The sequence below is a fragment of the Anguilla rostrata genome, chromosome 16 (genome assembly GCF_018555375.3).
Source record: "Anguilla rostrata isolate EN2019 chromosome 16, ASM1855537v3, whole genome shotgun sequence".
NCBI lineage: Eukaryota > Metazoa > Chordata > Actinopteri > Anguilliformes > Anguillidae > Anguilla > Anguilla rostrata.
The window spans coordinates 33265067-33283813 of record NC_057948.1 but is presented as its reverse complement, the minus strand read 5'-3'; the positions used below and the strand labels follow the sequence as shown (position 1 = coordinate 33283813).

Sequence of the window (18747 nt, the reverse complement as noted above, 5' to 3'; positions counted from 1 at the left end):
TGTATGTGTGTGTGTGCGTCTGTGTGTGTGTGCATGCGTGCGTCTGTGTATGTGTGTGTGTGTGTGTGAGTGTGTGTGGCGTCTGTGTATGTGTGTGTGTGTGTCCGTCTGTGTGTGTGTGAGTGTGTGAGTGTGTGTGTGTGTCTGTGTGTGTGTTACTCTGGGTCAGTCAGTTCTCTTGCTCTCGTTGTCTCCTCCAGCCCTGCGCTCTCAGTCTGATCCAGTGATTCTTCTTTCTTCCTCCAATTAATCTCCCACTTCCTCCCTCCCTCTCCCCTCTCTTTCAATTACTCCCTTCCGTCTCTTCCCTTTCCATTTCTCTCTCTCTATCTCTCTCTCTCTTTCTCTCCCCCTTCTTTGCTTCCCTCTCTCTCCCTCTCTCTTTCACTCGTGTGTCATTGGATCGCCCCCTGAATTTTACCACAGACCCAGGTCTCCCCCTAAATCGTACCTCAGACGCCGATCACCCCCTGAATAATCGTACCGCAGACCCTGAATTGTGCGGATCAGTTGATGATGACCTTAAAACCCTCTGTCCCTGGTTAATTGGCAGTGTGGAAACAGGCTAATGGAATAAATCATCTCCTAATGAGGCCTCAGCTTCTGTTAAAGTGTATAATAATGTGTGAGATGAGCTCCATGTCTTTCCAGTGTAACGCTTCTTTTTAATTCCCTTTATTTATTTATTTGCATATTTCCTTCATGTGTGGCACTGGAAATATTCATGGTAAACCAGAGAAAGAAAAAAAAAAAGGTGTCAGTTTTTTTCTCTTTTCTCCCCAAAGTGTCTGTTTGTGTGGTTGCTTTGGGGGGGCTGTGGGGGGAGTGGGGGGGTGTTTTCTGTACGGGAGGGGTGGGGGGTTCTGTAGGAGCGGGCTTTAACAGAGAGAAACGACCGCGTGTAAAACAGCTACTTCTTATAATAGCCTCTGAAGAGAGGCATCAAACGTTGGGGGGGCAGATTAATGAGGCTGCGGAGAAGTGGACTCTAAACACTGTCTCGGCCCGCGTCCCGCTGGAGAGCCAGAATAGCTCCGCCTGTGAGCAGCGGCCCTGTGCAATGTCAGCGGCTGGGAGCCGGAGCCAGTGGCCCTCTCCCCCCACGTCCAAACAACCCGCCGCCTGTCTGTCTGTTCAACTGTCTGTCTGTATGTCTGTCCCGCCTGTCTGTTCAACTGTCTGTCTGTCCGCCTGTCTGTCTGTTCATCTGTCTGTCTGTGTCTGTCTGTCTGTATTTGTCTGTTCATCTGTCTGTCTCTGTCTGTCCAATTGTCTATCTCTGTCTGTCTGTGTCTGTCTGTCTGTTCGTCCATTTATCTGTTTATCTATCAGTCCGTCCGGCTGTCTATCTGTCCGTTTGTCCGTCCATCGGTCCATCTGTCCATCAGCCTGTCCGCCTGTCCGCCTGTCCGTCTGTCCGCCTGTCCGTCTGTTTGTCTGTTTGTCTGTCCGTCTGTTTGTCTGTTTGTCTGTCCGTCTGTTTGTCTGTTTGTCTGTCCGCCTGTCCGTCTGTTTGTTTGTTCAGCAGCTCCTCTCTAGTTCTTGCGCGTATCAAAGCAGCTCCATTTCCTGAGAAAAGGACTGGAGATAAAAACAGAGCGAATGCCAGAAAGTTTAATGCCATGCCTTGTCATTTATCATTTGTGTGTTAGCGGTTTAATTTGGGATTACATTTTTTTAAAGTCAATTGCTTTGTTGTTTTTTAAGTTAAAACTTACACAGGAGAAATCAATCGAAAAATAAACCGAACCTTTTTCCACTTTTCAGTGTGACTGCAATCAGAGCCTGCCTTCTGTTAAATAAACCTGTTTTTATTCATAATATTTCTCCCTTTTTTCTATTGCAGATAATTTTCATGAATTCAAAATCAACTAACCAGTGATCACCGGGTGCTGGGGCTAAATTCTCTCTGTTTCTGTAAGTAATTTTTTTGTTTGTTTGGTTTTCTTGGTTGCAGCTGCAAAAAAAGTTGTGAAGTTTGTCACTCTCATGCCAAACTCTCACAATCCCACTCTTTCAGACAACAAACATTCTCACATTCCCAAACACTATCCCCTACAACAAACATTCTCACATTCCCAAACACTATCCCCTACAACAAACACTCTGATATTCCCTAACACTCTCTCCTACAACAAACTCTCACATTCCCAAACACTATCTCCTACAACAAACATTCTCACATTCCCAAACACTATCCCCTACAAACTCTCACATTCCCAAACACTATCCCCTACAACAAACACTCTCACATTCCCAATCACTCTCTCCTACACCAAACATTCTCTCATTCCCTTCCACACTCTCCTACACCAAACATACTCACATTCCCTAGCACTCTCCTACAACAAACTCTCACATTCCCTAACACTCTGTCCTACAACAAACTCTCACATTCCCAAACACTATCTCCTACAATAAACTCACATTCCCAAACACTCTCCCCATACACCAAACATTCTCACCCACACCAAACTCACTGTATCCACCAAACTTATACCTGCCCTGTGATTCACATATACACACGAGCACACCACACACACACACGGACGCGCACACGCTCACACACCACCCGTCACACACTCAGAAGCGACAGTTTGAATAGGAACAGTGTTTCTTTCACTGAGGCTTTCTGAGATTTGGATCAGGAGAGGCGATGGAGCCAGTTTTGTTTTCGACGGTGTCCAGACCCCCCTCTTCACGCGTCACCGTTCAGCGTTTTTAAAATGTCTCTCTGTAAAATACTCCGGCTTGTGACGTCTGGCAGAAAAAACCTGCGCTTTGTGTGCCTTGAGTTCTTTTCCAGGTGAATATACCTGTCTCTGTGTTCCTGTGCAAACCTCAGCCCCCAACGCACAGAGCGCTCCATTCTCTCTCTGTGCAAACGCGGGCTTGTGTTATAGCCTGTTTATGGCTGTGAGTGGTCTCAATAGGACCCTTCAGGCCAGGGGAAGAATGGGGCTCTTTTAAAGGAACACAGGTGGCTTCTCAGGAAGCGTTCAGTACATCAGGGCTACAATGAGCCTTTGCTGGGAGTTTTCCTGGCCAGTAATAAAGATCCTATCTGGTAAAGTGTTGCTTTAGGTAACGCTGAGCAAACAAAGCTGAGAAGGTTCAGTTTGCATTAATCTTCTGAAATGTCAGTGGAAGTGGGTCATATCAGAAAGGGACAGAATTATATTAATATGTGTAATATGTATATTTATGACCCGCAGAACATATCCTCTCTCAAAGTTCACCGTCGCGGCTCGTACCGGTGTGTTTGTCTCTGTGATTCTGTGTCAAACGCTCCTTCGCTTGGAACTAGGCACCTGTGTCCCTCCTGGCTGCAGCCCCCACGCCCAGCCCCCCCCCCCCCCCCCCCCGTACTGTCCGGGGTGTCTGTTGGTGTTGATTAGTCCACCAGCTGAGGAATTCTCGGTCGGTGTTAACGGTCACGAAAACCGTTCGCTGTGGGTTCATTCATCGGACAGAAGGGCTGGAGTAACAAAGTCTCCACGACGATTGCCGCCTTTGTCTGCCGCTCTTGGCCACTCCATAGAAATTCTGAGGCGTCTTTGTTCGGGGAAACGTAGAAATTTAATTGGTTGGCTGGTCGACGGAACCAAAATGGCAGTCGGGTATCGCAACGTGCATTCATTTTATTTTGATTTGAAAGTCAGTGCCTCATACGTACTAGCAAACTATGAAACAGCACCACGTAGAATAAAACTTAGACAAGAGTAATGTACTATAGAACGCCAATCAATTTAGTGTAAAAAAAAAATGAATCTTGTATTAGCCTGTAGATATTGGCAACTGTCAGTGTTGCGTTTATTCTTTATTTTATACATGAAGTAAGCATTTGTTAATCTGAACAGAGCTTACTGACATGGATCTCTGTGGTGATGTTCATTACTTCATTACTGTGAACAGGGCTTCCTGATCTGCATCTCTATGGTAGGGACTGTGTTGTCTGTGTTGTGCAGGAATTCTGGGCTCTGTCCCCTGGCTGATTCACACAGAAGCACTGTTTAGGCAGGAAGTAGTTTCCGCCCTATAGGAATGTCTCTTAACAGTGATGTTAGTGTGTTGATAAGTTGAAAGTTAAGCTTTTTTATTTTTGGGAATAAAACTAGCATTATTGAACTTACACAAAAAAAAACGCGAAATAACTTCTGGTTGAGGAAAAGCAAACAACTTGTACCTACTCAAGTGGAATTGATCCAGTAGGTACATTCACAGTGTGTGCCTTGTTGCCCACTATGAAGGTTGATGAAGGGTGTGTGTGTGTGTGTGTGTGTGTGTGTGTGTGTGTGTATGTACACGCATGCACGCTGGCTAAAACATGGCTTTATGTCTGAGTCTGATCATGGACAGATTTTTCAAAGTTTTCTAAAACCATATGAAAGGGTGAAAATGGAAAAATAGGTGTTTTCTTTCTCATCTCGATTATCACTTTGTGAGGCTGCCAATGCAGAAGGACCTTGATGGTGAAAGTGTGTTGGTAGCTGCTCTCATGCGCCGTTCCGCTCAGAACAGGGTGAGTGGGCGGTGGAGAATGGCTCTGCTCACATCATGAGTGTCACCGCTGTTCGGCAGCTAAGCTAATACCCTTTGTCACTGGGTTTTATTTGTTAAAGGGCACTTGCAATGGTTTGCTGATGAATTCATGGCGAAAACTGAAAAATGTTAGTTAATAAGGAATTCCGTTATGACCAGCCACAGAGGATGCTGGGCACGGCTGTTCGGCCTTTGGGCTTAAATGCAATGTTTCCTCAAAATGCATTTTGATGTGCAGAGCAGGTGATGTTCAGAGAGGTTGTTGCGTGGAGTCTCTCCTCCTCGAACCCGTGTCTCCAGATGGGACGCTGTGGAAGCACACGCACACACACCTGCAGATGGAAGTTTAACAATGAAACTCCCGCTCATTACACTTACAATGGGGCTGGCTGTTACTTTGGCACAGGGAGCTGGTGTGCAGTTGCCGTGGACGACCTGCAGGTTTTTTTTTTTTTGTTTAATTTTTTTTACTTCATTTCCTTGAAGCTGGCAAAAACAGAAATTGCTTTACACCAGGAGCAAGGGAGGGGGTGGGGGGGTCCTTGTGGTTCTGGGTGGGGGGGTATGTCCCTTTTTTAAATGTAGTATTTTAGACTATTATCCTTTTCTCCTGCGCACGCACAACGGCTCCGCTCAGCTCCCCCTCCTTCAGTCGCCCAAATTCTTTAGCGACTTTAATCTGCGTGATTAATTAACGATGAAGAGGAGAAGAGGCGACGAGCGAACGTGGGGCGAAGCGCTGCTCGTCGGGAGCTGCTCTAATCGCCGCCCGCGCGGAGTCATTTTGGAAACACCTGAGGAGGCGGCGTGCGTGGCGTGTGTGGCGTGTGGCGTGTTGAATGGACCCGAAAAGCGCTCTCTTTGTCAGCAAGCGCTATTCATCTCCCGAAGCGCTCTGGGCGCACAAAAGTCGTTTTGGGCTCCGCGGAATGGGGCCGCAGACGTCCCCGTGGGGAACACCGCCGCTCCGCCGGTTCCTTCTGCGAAAATAAAAAAAGAGTTCAACGCAGCTCCCCCCTCTCTTCCGCGAGATGAAAATGAATAACCTTTAGACGGCTGTTTTCCCCTCCATTGTTTATTGAAGTGGCCTTCCTGATTATTTTTTTTTTTTTGTCGCTGTCCCCCTGCCTTGATTATTAGCGATTCTGCGGTTGGGGGTGGGAGGCATTTTAATTGAATCGTGCATCCCAAATTCTTCTATTTTTGTCAGGCTCGTCGAGGATCTTGAAATTTCAATATTGCGCGTCTTTGTAGATTTCATTGCTGCAAACTAAGTTAGTGTGGAGGGAGGGAAAAACTGTAACCCTGGACCCACAGTGCGTGGTTCTAAAGGATCTTAGCATGAAGATTCCGAACTCTTTGCTGACTATCATGGCTGTTCTTTGTTAGTTTTCTACACAAAATATTCAGGTGGGCGATTGCTGAAATGATTGAGAAGCTGTGTAAGAAACAAAAAAGCCCAAATTAACGAGAGGTACAGAAACGCTAACAGAGGCCTTTCAGCGGCAGGCATTACCGCTCGTAGCATTAACGCTGGCCACTGGAACGAGCCGGTTAGCGGCAGATGTGGACGACGTGATTGAGTTTAGCATGGCAATCGTAACGTTGTTTGTAAACTTCAAGAAAGTACCGACGTTTTGGAAGGAATTAAGACGTAAGCATGTGAGAAACTAGAACCATGCATGGAGAGGACGATGAGGGCTACACACAGGAGTACAGTCTCCTGCTACACAGCTTTTATACTGCAGAGACACAAAACCGTTTCTTCTGTAAAGACACTAAAAGCATTCAAATCTAAAAATAAAGGGTACTGGTGTAATTGGCGTAGATATGATTGATCCTGAACAATGTTTCATAAAGCATGTATGCTGCAGCTGCAGTTTTCCCAATGTGAATATGACACAGCTCTACTGTTCGTTGATCAGATCACTTTTGAGTATCAATTTCTATGCAGTTCAGCCATACCTGTACACACACAAAAATGAAATGTAAGTGTACTGTCGGTAAATAAATTATAGAATTTTGTAGCAATCTGCAAAAATTATTTTGCCGGTGGTTGTCATAGTTTTATTGTCAGTATTTCTGATGAGAGTATCAGGTGTAGGTCTGGGACAGTATGAAGGTGATACACCATTGATCCCTGTATCCAACCTCAGGTTTTACCAGTGCAAGTTCCGCAACTTTCCCCTCCCTGGATTATGACATCATAATTCCCTGATTGTTGTAAAATCAGATTGATGTTGGTTGTGTACCGTGTGTCAAATCGGCCGAGTGGAAGACTCGTGTCTTTGATCCTCTCTTTGTGTCCGCCATCTTGGATGACCTCGCAGTGACCTGCCATTTAAGCAGTGCTGTGCCATAGAGAGGTCTTTCCTCCTCCACATGTTTATTAAATATATGGCCTTTTTGATGGTTTGATGTCCCTTATTTAATTTTCCGCGGAATAAACTCTAATGTAGACTTGGCTGTCTTCCTTCCTTTCAAGGTACAGACAGTATAGAAGGTGGAGGAGGAGGGCGATGGTTTTTGGGGGGTGGGGGGGGGGTGGGGGTGGGGGGAGGAGAGATTATGCATCTTTTCTTTTTACGGGAAACGCCGCGAAGACCAGGCGCGCCGAGAGACATCTGATTAATCTCCCTTCCGCCTCAGCTGCGGAAAGTAATGCATAACTAAAAGTCCTGTAAAATAAATTAATTATTTCAACCGTGAACTTTTCTCCCCGAAAAAGCCGTGAATCGTCTGCAGCGGGAGGCGCTGAGGCCCGGGGGGAGGCGCTGAGGCCCGGGGGGGGTGTGAGCTTCCCGCTATGCTGAGTGTCAGCGCTTAATTGATTCACAAATTATTTAAAGTTTGTGGTTCCCAGGGGAGCGCTGGGCTGTAATGGCAGCTATTCCCAGCGAGTTTAAGGAACTCTCGCTCTCCCGCCTGGCGGCTGGGGGGTGAAATAAAGCGAGCGTGCTCTAATCAGGGGGTCCAGGCACCCGGGGAGGGGGGGAGCGGGGCTGCAGGGCTTTCTCTGCGGGGCCCCTGAGTTTTTGGGGCTCGTGCCCCAAGATTGGATAAGGAGCCGGGGGAACGGGTAAAGCTGGTCAGTGAGGCGGATTTCAGGGCCGGTTGTGATGACGCCATTATTGGGGTTTTTTTTTCTCCACCCGCAGTGTGTGATGTATCTCAGACCGCTCCAACACGCAGCTTACCTGTTCAAGCCGCGTCTGTGTTTAAGACGGTGGAATAAGTTCAAAAATTATTAACCCCCTGTTCATGTGCTGTTTCCTTCTTCTGCACAGAAGGGGAAAAAGGGACGAGAGGGGTAGAATTGACTAATACTGTGGTCCCTAATGTCAGGGCCCCGAAGAGCAGGTTCCTAAATATCGGGACCACAAATAGCAGGTCCCCAAATATCGGGGCCACAAATTGCAGGTCCCCAAATATCGGGGCCCCAAAGACCATGTTCTGAGAGATGAGGCGGTTAAAAATAAACAAATCCGAAGGAGGCAGAAGAATCGGTTAATGGGATCTCAGAAATGTCATTTTCTTAGTTAACGACAGTCAGTGGCACAGTGAGCGTGAACCTCAGGACCCCTCGCCCCAGCCGCGCTGACGTTCCTCTGCGTTCAGCCCCTCAGTCGCCAGCGCTGCCTAGTTCACCAGTTTATTCTCTTTTTTTTGTGTGTGTGTGTGTTTCCAAAGATCGATTCATTATCAGCGCCACATTAGATGCGCTTTAGAGACTAATTTGAGTTTAACAACTTGAAAAATAAGAGGGGGGGGGGGTGGGGTGGGGGGGAAACGTCCTGTTCGGCTTCGGCGGTCATGCGGCGGCTTCAAACGAGCCCCGTGCCCCCCCCCCCCCCCCCCCCCGTCATTAATGGCACCAGGCCGGCGGTACCCTCGTTACTTCTCTCCACATAACTGATGAGCTGGCGGGCGCCCGGGCCGTTCGTATCGCTCATAAACGCGCAATAACCCCCCCCCCCCCCCCGTTCCCCCCGCCCGTTCTCCATCTTTAATAACAATCAGTTCAACTCGGTTTGAAAAAGTCGTTCGCTCTCAGCGAGTGTGGAGGACTAACGGGCAGCTTGCAGGGACAGGGTCAAGCCGAAAGGCTTCTCTCTCTTTGTATGACTGAGATTCGGGGAAAAAAAAAATGATTCATGGACATCCTCCTTGGCATTTGCATTTGCTGTGTCGCATAATGGTTGGGGGGGGGCCGGGCTTGAAGTTCCAAGGTTGCAGGTTTGATTCCAAGCTGTGGTTGATGCCGTTGTCACCTTGAGTAAGGTACTCAACCTGAATTGGTTCAGTAAATATCCAGCTGTATTAGTGGAGTGTATGTAATTTGATGCAGGCTGTGTAAATCATTCTGGACTAAAGCATCAGCTAAATGGCTCAAATGTGAACGCGCAAAATGTACAATCCTCATTTTTCAACTGCACATGCAAACCTGTTTTGCTTGGATTAAGTGAGACTCTTGTAATAGCAGGTTAATAACAATAACACTGTTGTAATAAGACACTCCGAAGGTGAGATATATGAGCCATTGTCGTGCTTCAAGGAAGTCATTATTTGTATTTATTTGTATGTGTTAAACTGAACAAGATTTTTTTAAATGCTTTCGGTGATCTTTTATTTTGATTGTATTCCTGAAATAGAATATTAATATTATTAATAATTATATTTTATTGCCGGGATTGCTTAACATAATATATCCATCAGTTTTAGCTGTAGGTTTTACCTGAAGACATAACATGAAACATTGTGTTAATCTTCCAGCTGGAGTAAATCAGTGAATGACTTGCAACTTTTTTGACTCCATTTTCTCCATCCTTACTTCTTAGATTTTTCTCAGTTTTTCTCCTTAACGTGCTCTGAGAAGACTGTTTGAAAACGTGAACATTAGAGATTATTTTTCTCTAACCCTGAACCTTCTCTCTGTGGGGAGAAACACTTTAGAGCTGGCTGTAGTTAATTTCCAATTAACTTGCAAAATGACTCCTGCTTTCTGTTGTCTTTCTCACCTTGTTTTATTGAGTTTGTTAGTTTCTGTGTTGGGCTGCTGTTTTTCGTGCCATTTTTTTGGGAGTTTTTCTCACCAGGTTTGTGTGAGTTTGTGTGTCTGTGTGTTGGTGTGTTGGGCTGTTTCATTCGCCCTACCTTCTTGTGAGTTTATCTCACCAGGTTTGTGTGAATTTTCGTGTTGGGCTGTTGTCTTTCTCACCATGTTTTTCTGCGTTTCTGCGTTTGTGCGTTGGTGTGTTGGGCTGTTGTTTTTCCCTCTATGTTTGTGTAAATTTGTGCGTTTGTGCGTTTGCGTGTTGGGCTCTTGTCTCCTGTAGTAAAGCCCCTGCTCGCGAGGCCTGTGAGCTCCAGGGCTCTGGTCCCTCTCCAGTCCTGCCCAGGATCCCCTCGCCCGGGCCCCCATTACCAGGCGCTGTCATTCAGACACACGGTGTCGGCCTGATTTAAATAAAACGAAATGAAGACGGTTATTTCTGGTCCCCTGGCTTCCCCCGTCGCCGTAAACATATGCTCTGCCTCCGCGCTCCTTCCCTCCTTATTTATGACTTTAATTTGTTGTGTGGGCTGCGCTAGAAATTAAATTTAACACAATCCTCCCTGGGACCCTGCCATATAATAACATGGTAATTCCTGTGTATCTTTTGAAAAATGAGGAAATTAATTCCTCCTGACAAGTTCTAATTATTCCAGTGTGAACGGTGAATCCACTACCCCCGCTCTCTGCTGCCGCCCCGTACCTCCCCATACCCCCATACCCCCCTACCCCCCCACCAGCCCCCGACGTGTCGGAGGCAGAGAGAGAGGGGCTGCTGCCGGCATTCGTCGAGGTGCTAACGCTGACCAGCAGTGCGTTTAATTTGAAACATGAGCAGACACCTTTCAACACACCTTCCTAATGTTGAAGTGCTTTACACAGATTAATTCACTACTTATCTGGCAGCTGTGACTGAGCGGGGTGGGGGGGGGCAGTGGCATTACAGCAGGGCAAAGTGGGCACTTCTCTCCAGGGTGTGTGTGTGTGCAGCAAATTAGTGTGTGTGTGTTAGCGACTGAGTGTGTGTGTCAGCAAGTGTGTGTGTGTGTGTGTGGCAAATTAGTTTGTGTGCGCGAGCGAGCGAGTGAGTATGTGTGTGTGTGTCAGCCAGTGTGTGCATCAATGAGTGTGTGTGCGTGTGTGTGTGTGTCAGCGAGTGTGTGTGTGTGTGTGTATGTGTGTGCGCGTGTGTGAGCAGGCGTGTCCATGCGTGGGTGTACGTGTGTATCTTCACCCTCATGTCTCTTAATTTCATTGGACTCTGAGGTGGAGCCCCATGACAGTCAGGGCTGAGGCCGGGCAGAGGAGCAGAGGCTGCTGGGAGTTCTCATGAAATGCTAATTTAATTAGGCTGTCATCACGCCGTGGTTGTGCGGTACGGGAATGTCTACAGGGACAACACCGGCAGAGATGAAGGCTCAGCTGACTAGCGTTAGCCAAACTGACCCCCCCCCTCCCCCCCCTCACCCCCCCTCACCTGTTCACCTGTGCGCTGGAGCTCTGATCATACCCCCTCTGCCCAAAAGCAGAGTCACAGCTCCAGATCCACCCCCCCCCCCCACCTTCAGGTACACACCTGCGAGCACAGGCTTTGCACACAGTCCGCTCTCCCACACCTGTCACGCTCACCTTGCAGGAGACAGAATTATTCAGACTGGCTTAGTGTTCCAGTTGGGGGAAGGTGTGGGGGGGGGGTTGGTACTCGATGATCTGGCTGTCTTGTTAAACATACTCCCCTTGTTCCTGCTTTCTGACCTGTTGCACATTCTCCAGCATTTTGGAAAAAAAAATGAAACCGTGTTGAGTTTTCAGAGGATAATTCCAACCCCCCCACCCCCCATCTATCCCTTAACTCATCTCTCTTTCTTCAGCGCCCTTAACAAAAAATTGTGACCCCTCGCTCTTGACAATGTGCCTTTGTGCTTTCATTGATTTCTATTTTATTTTACTGCATCGTCTCCTTTGTCGTCCGTTTCATTGTTAAGAAACATTTCTCCTCTTCAGATCTCGGGAATTTTCTTTCAGGGTCGTCTTTTTTTCCCGCTGTGATTACCAGCTCGTTGTTTTCGAACAGAAGGCTCAAACCGGCACTTCCACGTTCCCGAAGGGAACAGAAATCGCGCTCTGAGGGCAGAGAGGTTCCCTCCATAAATCCCCCGCTCGCCGGATCATTGATTAATTAATCGGCTGAGATTAGGGAACCAAAGTTGTTCCTGTATGACACGACGAGACAATTACACCAGGAGGCTGGTTTATGTTCAGAAGGATATTTAATCTCCGGGCAATGAGGGAATGTGGATATCGGGGTCCAGCCAAGTGGCACTGGTTAATGTGAGCTGTGTGGCGTGTGTGTGTGTGTGTGAGTGTTTGTGTGCGTGTGTATGTCTGTCTGTGTGTGTGTGTGTGTGTGTGTGTGTGTGAGTGTTTGTGTGCGTGTGTATGTCTGTCTGTGTGTGGCTGTGTGTGTGTGTGAGTGTTTGTGTGCGTGTGTATGTCTGTCTGTGTGTGGCTGTGTGTGTGTGTGAGTGTTTGTGTGCGTGTGTATGTCTGTCTGTGTGTGTGTGTGTGTGTGTGTGGACTGAGTCCAGTTAGAGAGGTGTAAGCTCACTGTAATGTAATTAATTAAACTAAATTTTGTCAACACTCTGACCTCCTTTCAGACTCTCCTTGTTCTGTAGAACACAGAGGTTCTCCACTGCACCGTCTAAATTTTTTATAACTCCAAAAATGAATAGCACACCCCTGACTCATTTTTGGACAAAGAATGGTTACCTGTTTTTTTGCTGAACAGAAACACTTATCCAGAATGGCTTGCACTGCTCACACACACACACACACACATATATATATATATATGTATATATATATTTACATTTTATCCCTTTATCTGGCTGAAGTAATTCGGCTCCATAGGTTTGGCTCCTTACGTTCAATGGCTTTGTCCCACTTAGGATCTGAGTCTGCAGTCTCTTGAGCTCCCAGAGCAGTTGTCTTATTGTTAAACCCCAGTGCCAAACCTCACTAGAGGGTTTTGCTTCATTAATTTCACTTAAATAGAATTTATTTTGAAAGTGAAAGACAGCCATCGGCCATCTTGTGTTCCTGTGTAGGACTTTATAATGTACTGTAAAATGGCATTCAGTCGTGACACAGGGATTGGTTACATGTTGACAGAAACAATCTCTGTTTTTCTGGGGTGTGATGGGTTTAGACCTGTAAGAATGTGTAATGGGAAAATTTGCTTGTTTTTTTTGTAAAAGTGGGTAAAAAGTGTGTGTGTGTGTGGGGAGAGAGGGAGAGAAGGCAGGGGGAAGAGGGAGAGAGAGGTAGAGAGGGAGTGAGAGCGAGAGAGAGGGAGGATGAGGGAGAGAGAGAGAGAGAGAGGGAGAGAAGGAGAGAGAGAGGGAGAGAATAGGGTCTTTATGTTTCATGGGTGGGGTTCCAGCCTGACTCACCAGGGAGAGGCACAGACAAGGCCTCCACCCTGGGAAGTGGGGTGGGGGGGGGGGGGGTATCCTGCCATCCTGCCTCCCAGCTTCCCATTGTGGCTGGGAGGGTGAGTTGTCCATCACCTCACTTGGGATCAGCCCCCCCCACTCCTGCTCTCCCAGACTGTTCTGTGATCAGGCTAAGGGGCTGGAGAGGGCAGGACCCGGCTAAGAGGGCTCGGACAGGGTAGGCTGAGGGGGTGGTGGCAGTGCTGAGGGAGGGGGGGCGGGGCCAGTCCAGGCTAAGGGGGTGGGATAGGGTAGGCGGGACAGTGCTGAGGAGCTGGCAGGGTGTGGCCAGGCCAGGCTGAGGGGGTGGGGTGGGGAGGGGGCGGGGCCAGACCAGGCTGCAAGGGTGGGGTGGGGAGGGGGCGGGGCCAGCACCCTCCTCTTTCCTTCTCCTCCATCTCACAGCGCTCCCCTCTTCCTCCAGACCTCCGCTCGTCTGTCTGCCACTTTCACCAGCTTTTCTGGGAGACTGTGGAGCTGAGATAATACACTCCAGGAGAGAGGCCCTGTCTACACACTCACACACACTCTCCCACACGTGCGTGTGCACACTCACACAGACTCTATTACACACACACACACGCACACTTACACACACACTCTCCCACACGTGCATGTGCACACTCACACAGACTCTCTTACACACACACACACACACACACACACACACAGACACACACTCGCTCACACTCACACATATATGCACAAATTCTCCCACATGCGCTCTTTCACACACACTTTTTCACTCACACACACACACGCACTCTCACACACACACACATTCATTCCCTCTCTCCCTCTCTCTCTCTCACACACACACACACACACACACTCACTGTCACACACACACACACACACACATACATTCATTCCCTCTCTCTCCCTCTCTCTCTCTCACACACACTCTCTCACACACACAGGCAGACACACACACTCTCAGGCACAGACACACACACACACGCACTGTCACACACACACACACACACACACTCTCACACACACACACACACACTCAGACACACACACACTCTCTCACACACACACACACACGCACTCTCTCTCACACACACACACACACGCCGCTGCGGGGCACGGTTCCTGTCTCACTAAAGCGTGATGTGTGTATTCATGTCTGACAAAGGGCCTTCGGAATCATCCTCTCCCATTATCGTCATCTCTGGAGCCCTGGCCTTATCGCCTCGGCAACATGGACATGACAGTCAATGGGCGAGCCGGGATACGAGAGAGAGAGAGGGAGGGAGGAATACATCTATTCATGTCCGCACTCGTCTCTTTACCAAGACCGCTCTTCCTCCTTTTTTTATCTAATCTATTTTGTTTATCGCTGTTATTTTCTGTTCTGTGCTTCTCTCTCTCTCCCCCCCTCTCCCCCACTCTCTCCCCCCCCCCCACCTAGCGTACTATGTAAGGATGCTCCCGGGCCGATTCCCGCCCAAACCGCGCTGCTCCGCTCAGCTCCGTCACGCTCGCGCTCCTTCGCTTCTCTCTCGTCGCTCACACGCTGACTCTCCTCTCCTCCCCACAAGCCCGTCTCTCCCCTGCTCTCCTTCAAATGATGTTACCCACACGCTCCCGCCTTCCGTGCAAACAGGAAGGGAGCGCGCTGGGTCGTTCTCTTTTCACTCCAGAAGGACGAGGGGTGCACCGTGAGAGTGCTGTCGCTCTGCCTAGAGTTCCGTGTCAACGCATGTCACGGGTGCTTTCTTTCACTCCAGAGGAGAACAGGACGAGCGAGCCAGACACTACTGCCCCTTCTCAGTCTCTCAGTCTCTCACACGGGACACACTCATCACCAGAACACTTGCTCTCTCCCTCTCTCTCGACCCACACACACACACACACACTACACTACTCACTCACCCTCTCTCTCTCTCTCTCTGTCTCTCACACACACACACACACACACACACACTTACTCACTCACCCTTTTTCTCTCTCTCTCTGTCTCGCACACACACACACACACACACACACTCTCCCATACACACAAACACACACACACACACACTTACTCACCCTCTCTCTGTCTCTCTGTCTTTCACACACACACACACACACACACTTACTCACCCTCTTTCTCTCTCTCTCTGTCTCTCACGCATGCACACACACACACACTCTCTCTCTCTCACGCATGCACACACTCTCTCTCACACACTCGTCTCTACCTCCTTCAGCGTAGTGGGAGGAAGAGGAGAGGCACTGGAGATCTCCCTGTCACACCAGTTACAGAAACCCAAACACGCTGTCCCGTCACCATGACGATGTCCCTGTCAGTTATAAATGAGTTTGGCTCTTCCCTTTTTAAGCGGATGATGATTGTATCAGAAGTGATGCAATGAGGTGAGCCCCCGTCACTGGCAGGCACGTAACAGGTGTGAGCGATTAGGATATTCTCTCAGCTTACTGACTGCAATGGCTCTTTATTACTGCTGTCAGCTGCAAGCTTTTCAAATACTTCTGTTAAAACTGCAAAAAAGCGATGTCTTGGGAAAACATTTCTGTATGTGTGTGAGTGTGAGTGTGTGTGTGTGTGTGCCTGTGTGGTTAACCTCATTTTGTCATGTAATAACGCATGGAAGCCAGCATTCCACCCTTAGCTGCCAATAGCTGACACATGGGCTCAGAACTGAGGCACAGCTGACGGCTATCGGATATCACACATACAGACCTCACTTTGTGCTCATCGCCATAGCGATAAAAGCAATAAAAGCACACTTATACGTCCAGTAGCAGGTTTTAACGCACCTTCAACGGTTTAAAAGGACATTACAGTGTTGACTCCCCAATTTACAATTTACAGTGATCGCACTCCCTCGCCCCTTGCTCCGCCCAACCCCGCCCCCCCGCCGAAGCGTTTGCCAACTCGGGGCCCCTCGTGTGCTTGAATTCCCAGAATCCTCAGTGGCCCCCTTCCCAGATGGGCTGCAGATGGACCACCTTGTGCACTGTCACAAACAAAGATGTATGTGTGTGTGTGTCTGTGCGTGTGTGTGTGTGCATGTACGTGTGTGTGTGTGCTCATGTTTGTGTGTGAGTGTAACTTTGTACTGTGGCTGAGTTGAGCTGTTGGGTGTGATGGAGACCCCCCCCCTCCCCCTCCCTCCCCAGGTGTGCAGCGCTGTATCTCATGGTGCTCACACCGTAAAAGACTTCAGCCCCCCCGAGCCGGAGATCCAGCGTGCCCGACCTCTCTGCTCTGCAGGAATCAGAGACTGTGTTCAGTCCAGCTCACCCCCCCTGTGCGTTAGAGTCCCCCTGCCCCCCCTCTCCCACCGTCCCCCCTGCCCCCCCCTGCCCGGGCCGTGTGTGTGGAGATGGCAGCCGGACTTGATGCGCAATGCCGTTGCCCCCCTGCCCCCCCCCGTCCACCCCGTCCTCCCCCTCTCCCCCTGTGTCCCTCCTGTCCCCCTCTCCCCCTCCCCTGCCTCCCTGCCCCCCTGTCCCCCTGCCCCCGTTCGGGCCGTATGTGTGTGTGGAGATGGCGGCTGGCCTTGATGCGCGATGCCGAATCCTTCGCGGTTTTAACACCGATTGTTCCGTCGGCGCAGAAGCTGTCGAGTGGCAGCGGCGGTTTCCCCCCCCCCCCACCACCGCCCCCACCCCGCCCCTTCTAGCTTGTGATTGTAAGTGAGAGCTCTTTATCTGTCACCCCTGACAGGAACACGAACGCCGGCGCGACGGAAGAATCGGAACGCGCCCTTCCTCTGTTTGAGCCACCTTCTCCGGGTCCTGCCTGCGTCTCCCCTAATTAGAGACACCTCATTAAAAACATTGGCGTCTGTCCTTTGAAGCCGCCGCCTGACGGTCTTTACGGAAACCTGGCGCGGGCGCTCTTTGATACCGTTCTTATTCTGTCCTCAGACCGAAGGCTTTTTGAATGACGGAGGTCATTTCTTTTGATTATCCTCTCGCATTCCAGTTTTCTGCAAAAAAAAAAAAAAACCTGGCCAAATTAAAAATCGCGATTAACAAAGAGCACCGCTAAGACATCAATGTCCTGTTTTTTTCAGAGGAAGTTGGATTAATTCGCCTCCCCGTTCGTTGGTGAAGAATGGCGAGGAGGAGCCTCGTTTTGTTTCAGCTCCTGTTGTGAACGGCAACGGGCAAAACAAATTAGCCGTTCTTGTTAAACGCACTCGAAACAGCTCAGATGAACCCAGCTCTCCGTTTTTACCTTTTTTAAAAATGATCCTGCAGTTCTTTCTTCTGTGGGAAATGAAACCCATTTGAATTTGCCGACCTTCACGGGTACAATCGACTGAGCGGAGTTTTATGGGTTTATTATAAATATATTGACTTCCTCCAGTAATCTTAAAATGAATGTCAGGCTTTGAAACAGATATGTATGCTGGAAGGTGAACTTGCTGAGAATGTGTGAGAGCACAGCGTTCAGGTTTTGAAGATGTGAAGTTCTGTCTCCTCTAATCTTTCCTGCTGGCAAGTGGCTCTGTGGCTGTCTGCGCTGCAAGTGATCTGTGGAACTATGTGGACTTCCTCTTTTGGAATAAACCCAGGGCTGGGGAAGGGTTGAGTTGTACATGTGAGCAGAGATATTTTTATTAGCCTCTGTCTCGATAAACTGGGTCGATCCGAAGTGGCACCTTGAATTTGGTGAAGCTGAGATGAGCATTTTGTGTTTCTCTCGCGTGGTTTAAGGGGGGGGGTGGGGGGGCCTTTAAATGACTGCGTCCCCCCCCCCCCCAGTTCGCGAGGGCTGCAGAGTCCTGATCATGCTGGGGTGGTCCTCCATGGGCCAGTGCTAGCCAGTGACTGTGGGCGGGGCTAGGGGAGAGGCTAGAGGGGATAGGGGAGGAGATTGGGGAGGAGCTATTAGACGGGATAGGGAAGGGGTTATGAGATTGGTTGGGGGAGGGGCTAGGGGAGGAGCAATGAAAGGGGATAAGGAAGAGACGAGGGTGCGAATGGTGCAAGGTAGCTGTCTAGTACAGTGCTCAGGAATCTGGTCTTGTCACTCAGAGGTTGTGGGTTCATATCCTAAGTGGGGCAGTGCGGCACTACTCTTGAGCTAGAGTTCTAGATTATTCTAAGACTGTCTGAGCAAATATCCTGCTGAATTAATATATTGTATGTAAAATAATAAATACTGTATAACTACTTACATAAGCTGTATGAGTTGTTCTGGATAGGAGTGCCCGCTGTATGCCTACATGCTAGCTGTGGTCTGTGTGACCCGCTTGCCATTTACTCTCTTCTAGGACAGAGTGGGTAATCTTCACAAGTCCCGGCCCGATCGCACAGACGGGCTGTCTCAAAGCGCACGGAGGTGAAGTGTTTCATACCGAACGCGCAGAAAATGAATGAGGAACGCTAATCCAACGTATCCGTGGGTTTGAGCCGGTGCAGAGTCAGTGTGAGGTCACCCCCCCACCTCCCAACCTCACCCGGCCTCCCCACTCCCATATCCCCCCCCCCGTCCCGCCACTGAGCGTACCGTGTTTGTGTCACTGCACCTGTGGAAGGGGGCTGTTTTTCAGCTGTTACCTGCCACCACCTGTCTTAACCTGCAGAACCCGGTTTCCACTCATCCAGTCCGGTGGGCGGGGCCAATAGGAATCCACCAATGACTCTCACAGGTCCCGTCAGCTTAAAATGCTGTCAAATGTCAAATAT

At 49.1% G+C, this 18747-nt stretch overlaps 1 protein-coding gene across 10 annotated transcripts in view; it reads left to right on the top strand.

The window, feature by feature from the left end:
* Positions 1-18747, top strand: part of LOC135242132 (transcription factor SOX-6-like) — a 215634-nt gene that overhangs the window by 55000 nt on the left and 141887 nt on the right. For 9 of the 10 annotated variants that reach the window (XM_064313056.1, XM_064313057.1, XM_064313061.1 and 6 more), the window contains one exon: positions 1847-1917. The exons of the other annotated variant lie outside the window; for it this stretch is intronic. The gene's annotated coding sequence lies outside the window, so the exon portion shown is untranslated. The remainder of the gene's footprint in view (positions 1-1846; positions 1918-18747) is intronic. 10 annotated transcript variants of the gene reach the window in all.